Source organism: Pieris rapae, chromosome 15 (genome assembly GCF_905147795.1).
Source record: "Pieris rapae chromosome 15, ilPieRapa1.1, whole genome shotgun sequence".
NCBI classification, from domain to species: Eukaryota; Metazoa; Arthropoda; class Insecta; order Lepidoptera; family Pieridae; genus Pieris; species Pieris rapae.
In genome coordinates this window covers 2,400,729-2,412,551 of record NC_059523.1, presented here as the reverse complement: position 1 = coordinate 2,412,551, position 11,823 = coordinate 2,400,729, and the positions used below count along the sequence as shown (strand labels likewise).

Genomic DNA, 11,823 nt, shown 5'->3' with positions numbered 1-11,823 from the left:
ATATTAGTAATATAAATTAAGTAATATGAATTGAGTATAGTCTAGTATCTTTTGGCCAACAATATACGTTTCTGTCTGTATATATGCCGCTGGATTTAAGGCAGGTCAGTACAACAAGTAAAAATATCACAGATCTTTATTTATTTAGCAATTTCCATATGTTTCGTCATACGTGTTGAGGTAGCAAAAAGGTAATATTTACATATATTGCGGATATGCTGAGAATTGAAACCATACAGTGTCACCGCGTAGCTAAGTGTATAAATAAATTAACACTCAAGTACTCGTCAGAAGCGCATTTACATGCTCGATAATCATTACATATAAAATCATGCATACAAAAGTGAATTTGTTATGCATACAAACGACAATATTGCAGTGTGATACGATGCCTGAAGTTATGCTTTATATTCCTTGGACATCCATTTTTTTTAAATAGAACAGGGGGCAAACGGGCAGGAGGCTCACCTGATGTTAAGTGATACCGCCGCCCATGGACACTCAATGCCATGGCTCGCGAGTGCGTTGCCTTTTAAGAATTGGTATGCTCTTTTCTTGAAGGACCCTAAATCGAATACCCTACACATGGGTAGTTTTTTTATGGGTAAGTATATCTTATGGGTGATTTTAACGCGCCTTTTCCGGTATCTATACTCGAACGGCATTGTTCCTAAGTGCTAAAAGACCGTTTCAATACACCCGATCCCAAAGGCGTTCGCTGTGATCCGTCCATCTGTCAATAGCTTTAACTTTGTTCTTAAAATTGTTGTGTAGTCTGTGGTAGAAAATGTGGTAGTAAATTATTAACAAAACAAAAATAATGGAAAGTATTTACAACATATCAATGACTAGCTGCCCCGGATAACTTCGTTCCGCCTAAATGTCTATTATTGCGATACTGCCTGTTAAAAAACTTACTTATATTCAAAATTATTGATGATGAAACACATGTCTTCGATCAAAGCCTGGTTATGAATCTCCTCATTTACCTCAAGATAGGAAATTGAACTGACACGAATTCCACCACATGCTGTTTGCATTCGTTATATTAATGAATATATTTATTGTCATTCCATAACTAAGCCAATACTTTATTTCTGATTCTGCTATTCTGAGTGGAGAAGAATCAACAATAAAAGAGATAACTAAGATCGGTCCAGCCGATCTTATCTCCAATAAAATAAATAACCAAAAATATTCATTCAAATCGGTTCGGCATTTTAAGAGAATTTCAGTGACATACACATTTACAGTTTTATTATATCTAATACATATATAAAATTCTCGTGTCACGGTATTTGTAATTAAACTCCTACGAAATGGCTGGACAGATATTCGTGAAATTTAGTGTGCATATCGCTTAGGTCTGCGAATACGAAATCATATTTTTAATAACCCTAAATGTCCACCCCTACATTTTTAATTTATATATTTTAAATAAAAAAAATTGCTATTATTTTTTTATGACACAACCCATAATTTTCACTCGTCTACAATCAAGCCCTATTTTTTATTTGTTAATTTAAAACTTATGTCTTGAACTCTGAGGTTTATATAGAAAAAACATCACTGAAACACCTGAAGAGTTTTACATTCCGGAAAACCGAACAGTCTCTGGGGCATATCAAAATGTTCCATGTTGGTATGCACCAAAAAGATTGGCTAAGTACATATAACATTAGGGAGAAACAAAAGTTCGCGGGGTTCTTCCGCCGTGTCTATCTTATTATGTACGTAAGTTATAAGTATATATATATATAAGTGTCATTGTTGCCCGTGCGTTGTGTGTGCGTTTAAGTAAACGCAAATGTTTGATACTATTTACATAACTGGAGTCGAGTGCTCTTCAGGATTCCACAGCGAGAAAGTTTACTATTACTGTTAGTTAGGTAGTAAGTTTTGAATACCCTAGCATATATTACTTATATCACTTAGCTTTTAAATATATTAAATAAAGAATTTTATGACCAAACCAAATCAAATGGATGAAACATTTGAGTAGGTAGTGTACGACTGGATATATTTTCTATTAGTAGTGAGAATCGTGGTTTTCGATCATACGAAAAAAGATTTTCGTTTAAAGTCATAGACTACATTTTACGCTAATGTTTTAATAAGTAAGAACGCGGTTTAAAGTTAGTATTATTACGTATTGCTTTGAATTGCTTGAACTTTGGCGTCGAATTGTTTTAATATTCAAATGGAACTAAAATCGAGGTTCGATACAGTATTAATTGTCATTTGTATTGTGAGAGACGTGGGTTTCAGTGAAAAACAGGTAAGTAACTATGTATATATGTTTCAATATTAAATATAGTCTCCGCACGTGAAAATATATACAGTTTAGTGTGATAAAGAGTATGATATTATAATCGTTGCTGAAAACATATTGTAAAAATACTTTATTTAAAAGTATGACAGAGTATCCGTTTCTTTTCGTCCGTTGTATGGTATTGATTTGAGAAGTGGCAGTTAAATTATATTTTGATTTGATATAAGCTCAATATTATCGCATTAATTCGTTTGTAATCATTACACATTCAAAAAAATACAAAACCCTATAAAATAATAAAAATTTTAAGTAACTATTTGCATTTTATTTACAATTTGATTGCGCAAATTAAATTAATTTTCAGCCGGAGTTTGTACAAAAACTAATAAAACTATGAAGTCTTCCTTCTTTCGTTTGACTTGTATTTAAGGTTAATATTACGTGATATGAAGGTTGAAACAGCGCCTTGTTTGATAAAGTTAAAGAAAATTGCATACAGAAGCAATATTGATGAAGAAATTACTAACGTAACCAGCTATGCATTTTCAATTTAAATTTGTAACAGTCTATGTATCTGTAAAAAAAAGCGTGCGTACAAAGTTCACATGTCAGAAGTGAAACTTCTTTGGAAGTTAATTATTACTAAGGTAAAAGCCCCAATAGATGATCATGTATATGATCACTCCATGTGTTTGTATATCTATATACAAACTGTTTACGCACTGTATACGTGCTAATGATAATTTAAATAAATAATAAAACTGCGTTTATTGCGTGTATCTACTAAACGAATACATCAACCAATAGCGGATATTTTTTTCTCGATCTCCCTTTCTCCCTCTATCTCAATCGGTCTCAATTGCTCAAAAAAATGCATTATATTATATGGTGTACTTTAATAAATGCCAAAATTCACTCACAAAACACATAGGTTACGGTTCTTATTGCTATGAGTAGGTATTGCTATACCAGTCAAAACTTTTCAAAATCAATTAGGCTTATTAAAGGCACATTTGAAAGTCAAAATTACAAATTAACAATATAAATATATATTTAATTTACTTAAATAATTATATATGAAAACTATGACTACTATTAGTTGTGACCTAAGAGAATGGTTCCTAGTCACATACATATATCTTGCTCTATGGTTCTAAGTCATAACGACGAAATGGTGTTAATGCCATTATATGTCTTTGCTTTTGTATAAAAAATATTGGTGGTCTGTCCACAGGACTTACTATCGAAACAGCGTTTTTTTAACTAGTACTGTGGGAGCTCATTAGTACAATGCTTATCTAGAAGCACGCTGGACTTTCACCCCTTTATTGTTACCTATTTAGTTATCACCGTCGTTTCTTGTAAAGACGCCTTCCGCCTTCCCAGTTTAATATGTGTTTAAGCGGCAGTTAATTAAGTAATCTCCTAGAAAGGCGTGCCCTCCAATAGTCCGCATCTCACTTTAGCATCAGGTGGATTGTGGTCAAACATCTGTCCAGTTCTGTATAAACAACCTTCGTGCTATTTGTGATTTTAGTTATTGTATATCTAAGGAATACTTTTGTATATAATAATATAATCAAACTAAGGTACAAGTTTTGCGCTAGAATCAGGAGTCGAACATCAAGTAAAAGATTTTTTACATTTCCTGTATAGCTTACTAAACTACAGAAAATATTAAAATCGATTTCTCAATAGATATAAAGACCCGAAAAGTTATTAACTACAGTATACAATTGAGTCGCTGAACTTTTGGCAAATTACTTATTAATGACATACATTACTATGGAAATCATGAAATTTCCTTAAGTATACATAAAAGACAATAGATTGAACCTATTTAACCTAAATTGAATTGCAAAGTTATTTAAATTTTCTTTGCACCAAAGGTACGTCATTAGTATTGCGTCTTCGTTTTAATCCAAGAGGTAGTTTAAACTATGGATTAGGTACTAACTATTTAGAAATAATATGTTTAGAAATAAAAAACAATTTTTATTTTTGAATATGACAACAAAATATTTCTTTCTGCTCTTAATACATGATGTCATAGAAATCGAGATAAAAAGTATATTTTTTGTAGTGACAGTGCTGGTACTTTGTAGCTCTGCATGAAAACAACGAAGAAGAAAATGATTGTCAGAATTCAATATTGCTAGTAAGGCCAAGAAAGAAAAAAAATACAGCTAGTAAACATTTTTTGCAATATTGATATCAATTAAACTGACAGCTGTCAAGTTAATGATCATAGATAGAGTGAAAAATTAAAACTGCCAATTATTATGTAGGTATAAACTAGCGGACCCGACAGACGTTGACCTGTCTACACGTCTTTAATTCAAACTTTTAATAAGCTAAAACATTCTGGACCATTTTGATGAAAATTATTATTCAAATGTTATGACAATATCTAACGATCCAGCACATGGTCTACAATAACACAATGATAACAAAACTTTTTTTAATTTGATCGCAGCGCTAACTGTCGGGAAAGACTAAAATTAAAATTCGAATATTATTTAAAATTTGACACTGCGATGGTAGCGCCGTCTGTCGGATCCAATGTAAAACATTCAAAATAAATTAAAAATTAATTAAAAAAACATTGTACAGCGGACAAAATTGTGAATCTAAACCATTCCCAGATCCCCTTGAACACACACAAAAAATTTCATCAAAATCAGTCCAGTCGTTTGAGAGAAGTTCAGTGACATACACACTCACAGAAGAATTTTAAATATAAAGATATGTCGAAGCCAACTTAGTTAGCCGTTCAATCAATAGCCTAGCCTCTTCACTAAACATTTTTTTTAACTAGCGGTTTAACTATCGGCCTGACAGATATTCGTCCGTAGCGTTTGTAACATTAAATAAACTGGCTGGCTAATGCTAATACTATTCGTACGATAGAGAAACCATGTGTCAGACATAAAATAAAAAACATATGTGCAATTCACACATGGTAGAAGTGAAACCTTCAAAAACATTTTTTTTATTATTAATCATATATAAATTAATCATTTTCCATTATCTAAATGTGTGTGTTCTTTTAAAACAGTATATTTTAATGATAAATTTTAATTTATAAGTTTAATATAAATTTTTAATTTGGGAAAAACTAAAACATCGAAAGTTTGAAATTCGATCAAATGAAAAAGCGGCAGTAAAGAGAGGCTGTATAATGCCTGCTATCTCATTTTCTCCCACGTTAAATCATATGATGAATTGATGTTTCTGTCTCTCTTTACCGCTGGATCCGGTTTGAAATCACGACGATTCGAAAGAAGTTTATCTATCTCATTTTCTCCCACGTTAAATCATATGAATTAATGTTTCTGTCTCTTTTTACTGTCGCTTTTTCGTTGCATCCGGTTTGAAATCACAACGATTCTAAAGAAGTTTCACTTCAAAAGATAAGTCGGTCACAGCTAAATTCATATTATTATTCTAACTACTCTCTTCCATTGTACTTGTTAGTAGTAGGGATTCACGGGTTCTGCCTCAAGAGGCAGAACCCGTGAATCCCCGCGTGGGTGGCCAATATCAGCGTCACGGTATGACACGAAACTAAAAAAAAAAAAAAAAAAAAAAGTTTGGTCTCTTTCCCCACTAAACAGACCGTGCTGAGTCGATAGCACTCACTCCCGAAGCGATATTTCTCTCTGTTTCGAAGTTAGGTTTTGCTATACGTTGCAAATTAATCGATTTACTAATCACCTCATAATAAGAATGTAACGTCTCGTCCAAATCCTCATTTACTAATCACCGAGTCAGTTTCGTATCCATAATTAGCAAATTACCATGCGCATTTACCTGCAAATGCACCAGGACAGATGGGAAAAGGATTTACTGAACATTAAAAATATGATTTCCGTGTTTTATGTGTTTATTTGCATTATGTTACAATACAACTTTACTAGTGTCATGTCATTTCTTGGCGAGTCATACGAAAAATTTCTGAGGTAATCTTCCAAGCTGAAACCCCAGAACTTGTAGTACAAATATACTACACAATACTCCCCACAAAAGGCAGAATAGATGTCCTGAACGCTAGCTGTATTATAGCTCCATACCCGACAATTTCTTCTTAAAAAATCCGCTATTACTCTAATAGGCTTACGTCCAAATGAATCAAAATATTCTCCAACTTTTTCGTGGTTGATATGAATAGCTACCCAATGAGATCCTGGTTGTGAGTCAGGGTCGAGATTGCATATAATAAATGTGGGTAAGTGTACGTGCATTGGTAGGCGATTCGAGGGGTACACGCTATACTGGATGCTGGGATGTATTTTATGGAGACTCATTTGCAGGTTTAATGTATTCATTTTTACTCCAACGCGTTTGACCTTCTACTCTTTGTATTTAACAAAAACGGAAAGGACCCTTGAGAATCACGTTGTGCTTACTTAGCAATTTAATACTGTCTTCGAAAACTATCGGAAGTTTATCAGAGCGAATTCGCAAAAGCGACATTAAATCCATAACTGTTAAGATACTTGTATATTTAGAAATAAATAGATCCGCTTACGTTCAATATTTATTCATGATTTGACAAACTTACAATATTTAAAAAATTACACAAACGGATAAAATCATTACATTACTTATTGTACATACGTTATATGACTGTTGTATTATTAACAAGTTTGGTATAAAAAATAAAAACATTTTGATTACAATATACTATGATAAGAAATAACAATTATTTTAGTATTCAGAGAAACTTATTTTATATCAAAACATGACTTAAAATGAGTAGACATACTTTTATGATTGCATTAATTATGACAGATTCACATAATACTTTCTCTTTTCATAAAATACAAAAGTAGAAAAGTTGCAACGGAATGTAACAAAAATGAGATTCTGTAGTTGAAATATTATTATATTATCCCATACATTTTCAGATAATGCATCAGTCATACATAATAAAAACTTACAAAATGTGATGTATCCTAACTTTAGTGACAAAAATAGCATTTTTTCTTTTAAACATTATGTTTGGCGGTTAAATAGAAGCAACATTTACTAATAAAATGTATTAAAATAGACAGAAATTATAATAACATAGGGCAGGAGAAAGTAAATTAGATATTTAATTATAAACTATAAATTCTTGTTAAACAGTAAAAATATTAACAGGTTTAATGAAGATCTAAAACAATAACAATACTTGTCTTTTTAGTAATAAAAAATCAAAATTGTTATACAATTATAAGAAGAAACTAAAAAAAATTAAATACTATTACCTATTTTAACACCAACAATAAGATTTAAAATTTACATGTTGTCATTAATAAATATTTATCCTAACTATAATTTTTTCAGAACTTTACAATTACTTTTTTTTACAATTTAAAGCTAGTCATTTGTCAGGTTATAATTTTTATGATACATTGAATTCCTAATTACCCTAAGACCATAACTTTGATTACACTACTTATTTATTAATATTATGATACATTTATATATGATACAATTATAAATCTTAAATAATCCATAACACTAGTATTGGAATCTGTAATTAATTATTAACCATAAATATATTTATGTTGTGTTGTATAGATCTCTCAAAATCCTATAAGTAATTAAAATGTCATAGAACATAGACAAATCGAAAAGTGTATGTAGGTAAAACTCATGTGCGTATTCTAAAATATTTTATCTGAATTTTTTGGAGTTTAAATTATGTAGGTACTGATTTCGAATAAGCCTCTTAGACCTTTAATGTGAATAGTAGAAAAATAATAGCAATAGGTGAACAAACAGTCTACTAGTAATAAATAAGACGCAAATGTTGACGATTTGTTAACACAAAAATAATCACATAATCTGGAGTTCCTCTTAGAGTGGAATAATATAGTTTTATACACTTAATTAGTTCTTATAGTGTTTTAATGCCATCCACCAAATTAAAACTTACACAAACTACAAGGTACATACGCGAATGTAAATACAGATATTAGTTTTATAAACTGTTCTATTAAACTGGCATTATTACAAGAGTTACGTTTAATTTTGACAAAACTTTTGCTGGAAGTATGTACGAAATTTGTTTAAGTAATTTACTTTTTGAGGGATTCGTTATTTACTGATAAAATTTCTTCCAAATATTTAGAAGAAATCTTTGTATTGTAGGTAGTAAAAAAACTTAATGTTTTGAAGCATATAAAAATAATACTAATTCTTTTGTGAAATCCTTCAGTGTATATATTTCAAATTATTTTAACTTTATTGAAAGGTGTATGTATTATATGTATAACAATCTAAAAATAATCAAAGAAATACAAACAATTATTTCATTTAGGTTTGAAGTGCCACAAGTATTAATCATCATTTTTTAAATATATAGCAAACGAGCCTGCGGAACGTCCAGTAAGGGACGACTCGATTTATTTTTATATGTTATAGTAAAATTAAAAAAAAGACAAATACCTTCCACAAAAACTGCATAATATACTTTAAAATCTTGTAATTGTCTAGAGGTAGCTTTTCGAGAATCAATATTTTCACCTTTCTTGCCTTCCTAGGTATTACCCAGGCTGAAAATATAAATTAAATACATTCCTTTAATTATGACCAACTTCATTAAAATTAGATTAACAATTCTACTCCTGTTTTGTACATATATTTTCTGTTAAGGAAAACTAATATTTTTATGCCAAGACAGAAATAGTTGTTTCCTAGAACTTTAGGACGAAACACGAGAGTAGTTTATTATTTTATATGAGTAAATATATTTTAGGGATTAACCTTAGCTTTATAGTATATACAAGTAAATACACAAATATACTAAACATGTATTTAGTAAAATCTGTAGCACATTTTAATCACATATTATTGAATTTTCCATCTATGAGTTTTATTCACTAATTGATTTAAATAAACTCGGTTATCATGTTATAAAAATGTAACAGATTTTAATGTATTGAAAACTACAAATAAATTTACTTAAAATATGCATAGATAACCCGCAAATTCTTATACCCACTAAGTACAATTATGATAGTATGTTCATAATACAAAAAACAAATTTTATTATTTCAGAAATAAATAACATAAAAAACCAATATTTATATTTACTAACCTTCATATTTGCTAACTACGTCATAAAAAAATTTGGTTTTTTATGTTATTTATTTCTGAAATAATAAAATTTGTTTTTTGTATTATGAACATACTATCATAATTGTACTTAGTGGGTATAAGAATTTGCAGGTTATCTATGCATATTTTAAGTAAATTTATTTGTAGTTTTCAATACATTAAAATCTGTTACATTTTTATAACATGATAACCGAGTTTATTTAAATCAATTAGTGAATAAAACTCATAGATGGAAAATTCAATAATATGTGATTAAAATGTGCTACAGATTTTACTAAATACATGTTTAGTATATTTGTGTATTTACTTGTATATACTATAAAGCTAAGGTTAATCCCTAAAATATATTTACTCATATAAAATAATAAACTACTCTCGTGTTTCGTCCTAAAGTTCTAGGAAACAACTATTTCTGTCTTGGCATAAAAATATTAGTTTTCCTTAACAGAAAATATATGTACAAAACAGGAGTAGAATTGTTAATCTAATTTTAATGAAGTTGGTCATAATTAAAGGAATGTATTTAATTTATATTTTCAGCCTGGGTAATACCTAGGAAGGCAAGAAAGGTGAAAATATTGATTCTCGAAAAGCTACCTCTAGACAATTACAAGATTTTAAAGTATATTATGCAGTTTTTGTGGAAGGTATTTGTCTTTTTTTAATTTTACTATAACATATAAAAATAAATCGAGTCGTCCCTTACTGGACGTTCCGCAGGCTCGTTTGCTATATATTTAAAAAATGATGATTAATACTTGTGGCACTTCAAACCTAAATGAAATAATTGTTTGTATTTCTTTGATTATTTTTAGATTGTTATACATATAATACATACACCTTTCAATAAAGTTAAAATAATTTGAAATATATACACTGAAGGATTTCACAAAAGAATTAGTATTATTTTTATATGCTTCAAAACATTAAGTTTTTTTACTACCTACAATACAAAGATTTCTTCTAAATATTTGGAAGAAATTTTATCAGTAAATAACGAATCCCTCAAAAAGTAAATTACTTAAACAAATTTCGTACATACTTCCAGCAAAAGTTTTGTCAAAATTAAACGTAACTCTTGTAATAATGCCAGTTTAATAGAACAGTTTATAAAACTAATATCTGTATTTACATTCGCGTATGTACCTTGTAGTTTGTGTAAGTTTTAATTTGGTGGATGGCATTAAAACACTATAAGAACTAATTAAGTGTATAAAACTATATTATTCCACTCTAAGAGGAACTCCAGATTATGTGATTATTTTTGTGTTAACAAATCGTCAACATTTGCGTCTTATTTATTACTAGTAGACTGTTTGTTCACCTATTGCTATTATTTTTCTACTATTCACATTAAAGGTCTAAGAGGCTTATTCGAAATCAGTACCTACATAATTTAAACTCCAAAAAATTCAGATAAAATATTTTAGAATACGCACATGAGTTTTACCTACATACACTTTTCGATTTGTCTATGTTCTATGACATTTTAATTACTTATAGGATTTTGAGAGATCTATACAACACAACATAAATATATTTATGGTTAATAATTAATTACAGATTCCAATACTAGTGTTATGGATTATTTAAGATTTATAATTGTATCATATATAAATGTATCATAATATTAATAAATAAGTAGTGTAATCAAAGTTATGGTCTTAGGGTAATTAGGAATTCAATGTATCATAAAAATTATAACCTGACAAATGACTAGCTTTAAATTGTAAAAAAAAGTAATTGTAAAGTTCTGAAAAAATTATAGTTAGGATAAATATTTATTAATGACAACATGTAAATTTTAAATCTTATTGTTGGTGTTAAAATAGGTAATAGTATTTAATTTTTTTTAGTTTCTTCTTATAATTGTATAACAATTTTGATTTTTTATTACTAAAAAGACAAGTATTGTTATTGTTTTAGATCTTCATTAAACCTGTTAATATTTTTACTGTTTAACAAGAATTTATAGTTTATAATTAAATATCTAATTTACTTTCTCCTGCCCTATGTTATTATAATTTCTGTCTATTTTAATACATTTTATTAGTAAATGTTGCTTCTATTTAACCGCCAAACATAATGTTTAAAAGAAAAAATGCTATTTTTGTCACTAAAGTTAGGATACATCACATTTTGTAAGTTTTTATTATGTATGACTGATGCATTATCTGAAAATGTATGGGATAATATAATAATATTTCAACTACAGAATCTCATTTTTGTTACATTCCGTTGCAACTTTTCTACTTTTGTATTTTATGAAAAGAGAAAGTATTATGTGAATCTGTCATAATTAATGCAATCATAAAAGTATGTCTACTCATTTTAAGTCATGTTTTGATATAAAATAAGTTTCTCTGAATACTAAAATAATTGTTATTTCTTATCATAGTATATTGTAATCAAAATGTTTTTATTTTTTATACCAAACTTGT

General features: G+C 29.0%; 1 protein-coding gene across 1 annotated transcript in view; it reads left to right on the top strand.

Moving 5' to 3' along the window:
- The first annotated feature begins 2,172 nt into the window (after window positions 1–2,172).
- The window catches only part of LOC111000453 (fatty acyl-CoA reductase wat), a 42,097-nt gene continuing 32,446 nt past the window's right edge, over window positions 2,173–11,823 (top strand). Inside the window, exon 1 of the mRNA XM_022269890.2 lies at window positions 2,173–2,278. The gene's annotated coding sequence lies outside the window, so the exon portion shown is untranslated. The remainder of the gene's footprint in view (window positions 2,279–11,823) is intronic.